General features: G+C 48.3%; 1 non-coding gene across 1 annotated transcript; it reads left to right on the forward strand.

Annotated features, from left to right (window-relative positions):
• The first annotated feature begins 1946 nt into the window (after positions 1-1946).
• Trnat-ugu lies at positions 1947-2021 on the forward strand. The gene has a single exon. It is a non-coding gene; the product is annotated as a tRNA-Thr (tRNA).
• Positions 2022-2915: the final 894 nt, after the last annotated feature.

The raw sequence follows: 2915 nt of genomic DNA on the forward strand, positions 1-2915 counted from the left end.
ACTCGACGGTCGCCGTCCTCCAGTACACGACGTCTGCCTGGTACTGTTTTAGCTGTAGTTATTTCTTCGCAATTCCACTTAACAATCGTCGTCAACAGTCAACTTGGACAGCGTTAGAAGTGTTGAAATATCCCTGATGGATCTGTCATTCAAGTGACTCAAGGTCGTTAGTCAACAACGCGGCAGAAGCGCAACTTTATGAAGTTCTGAGTGATCGTCGCAGTTCAAGCACTCGAAGCAGCGGCATTCGTAGTTTTGACAATTTGAGATTCCAACAAAAATCAAAGCTTTACTATTGCAGAGACGGTAGGTAGAAGAAGTAGATTCGGAAAATACACTAGCTGGAGTAATGTTCATTTCTCGATTGATTTATCCTGGCAAGATAAGAGTTATCGGGTCCTCTCTGACATTTAACCAGGCGCTCTGCAATTTTAGATTATGTTCAATACGACGCACATATTCAGTTATAAGTAGTCCACATTCAATAACGATTACATAAATAGTGGAAACAGGAAACAGGAAAAATGACACATTTTATATACGTTCATAAAAAGTAGAGATACAATGGCACGTTACAGGCAAGCGGATTTAAAGTGGTGACACTGACAAAAAAAGTTCCTTAGAGGAGAGGGAGAGAAGAAAAAATGTCGTGCAACACAAGTAAGAGCCGAGGGACAGTAAATGGCGTGACTGAGACAAGAAATGGCAAAGAACAATAACTGGGAGCAGAGAGAGAGAGAGAATATGGATACACATGTTAATGTTTTATGAGTGCCTTCTTCAATGTAAGCCCGCATCTCGTGGCCGTGCGGTAGCGTTCTCGCTTCCCACGCCCGGGTTCCCGGGTTCGATTCCCGGCGGGGTCAGGAACTTTCTCTGCCTCGTGATGGCTGGGTGTTGTGTGATGTCCTTAGTTTAGTTAGGTTTAAGTAGTTCTAAGTTCTAGGGGACCGATGACGACAGATGTTAAGTCCCATAGTGCTCAGAGCCATTTGAACCATCTTAAATGTAATAGGACACTGAATTGTAGATAGAGTTCTGTTTGCCCCAGAGGTGGTGAGCAGCAACAGAGATAGAACTTTTTTTCTTTTGTTTTGCCTCTTGGGCAAGCACACATGAGGCACTAAACAAGTCAGACCTTGGTATTACGGTGAGATGGCCGGTACTTAATCTAATATGAGAGGTACTGGGGTGCAAACTCATTGAGGAACCGATAAAGCACACATATGATTACAAGAACAGTCCATAAATAATGTAACATTTCCTTCTGAAAGAAGGTTTGTTTTATTCAGGATTCCAATACTCCGTTTTATTCCCCACTCTTTTGGCAACAAAACCCTATTTTTCAACATAATGTCCGTTTAGTGTGATGCCGTCAAGCCACTTTATTAGGAGGGCCTTTATTCCTACCGACACCGGAGCCAACGTCTTGCTGCATCAATGACCTCCCCATCATTCACGTTATGCTCCCCGCGGACAGCACCCTTCCTTGGGCCAGAGGGATGGAAGTCCTCTGTTAGGCGGCAAGGAGCCCAGCGGGCAGACATCTGAATACCCCATCTAGTGGATTAGTGTGTCAGCGTTACCAACAGACACATCTGGTTCAGCAATGAGATGTTTGATTGTGATCCGTTGATCACCTCGAATGACAGATATATACTTATATGGATATGGTGTCTGTTGTTTCGGACATGTCCGAAACAACAGACACCATATCCATATAAGTATATAGCTCTTGCAATACCGACCATGCATGACCTTCTTCTTCTGTACGCTTGCACACATATTCCCCGAACTCTTACGGGTCTAGGTAAGAATGTCTTCCACGAGTAATGAGTGTGTTGGGGTGGGACACAACGAATGTAGTGTTTGGACATACAAAGTGAGGATGTGGGTCTCGCGGGAGGCGTGCGCGAGATAGTCCCCGCAGTCGTGCTATCCTCCGTGCCCTCGGTGGCTTAAATGGATAGAGCGTCTGCCATGTAAGCAGGAGATCCCGGGTTCGAGTCCCGGTTGGGGCACACATTTTCACCGGTCCCCGTTGATATATATCAACGCCCCTCAGCAGCTGGAGGTATTCTAATTTCGAATGAGAGAGTCCGCACGTTCCAACACTGTAGGAATCACAGATGTGTGCGGCCGTCAGGGACGTAGGAGAACCATCAGGTCTGCACGACCTTATTGCGATGATGACAGAAGCCTGGCCCAACGACTCACCGTGCTTTTATTCACTGCCAGGTCTCCGTAGACATTCTGCAAACGCCTACGAAAAGGTGCGATGCTCTGGTTTCTAGGTGAAAAGAAACTCAATGGCAGCCCTCTGGCTTGAAGGCTACGTATAGCGCCACCACCAAGCTGAACTTCATGAAACTGTACGAACTAAAGCGGGAATATTCTACGACGTCACACAACAAATTCTACATTTTTTCAACCGAAATCGGTCGAGAAAAAAAATGTGTTGCATTACTTATTGAATGCCCATAATAGCCATGGCAGCCACGTAGCTTGTCGTCTGTAACCAGCATGACTGGGATACTGGATGTGGTGTGCAAAGAGTGTCGGAGAGAGCTGTACTTTTTGTGATGTAGGCGCATGCGGCAGAAGTGAGAGCAGCTGGTGAGAGAGTGGCTTGCCGGCGGCCGCAGCTCAAGACGCGCTATCGACCGAGGAAGAGCAGAAGCGGCGGTCGCTGGCTGGCTGGCCGGAGCATTAATTACTGGCGCCTTGGCAGTGATGGATGCGCGCGCCCGCCATCGGTCACTGGCCACGGCCGGGGAGGGGGGAGGGGGGGGGGGGGGGTAAACACGGCGCTGTAACCTCGGTGCCGCGCGGGGCCGCTTTGCGCTGTCACTGCGCCGCGCCGCTCCATTCAAAACACCGCAGCAGATTCCTCCTCCAGCTGCCGCAGCAAAGCG

The sequence above is a fragment of the Schistocerca piceifrons genome, chromosome 1, assembly GCF_021461385.2.
Source record: "Schistocerca piceifrons isolate TAMUIC-IGC-003096 chromosome 1, iqSchPice1.1, whole genome shotgun sequence".
NCBI lineage: Eukaryota > Metazoa > Arthropoda > Insecta > Orthoptera > Acrididae > Schistocerca > Schistocerca piceifrons.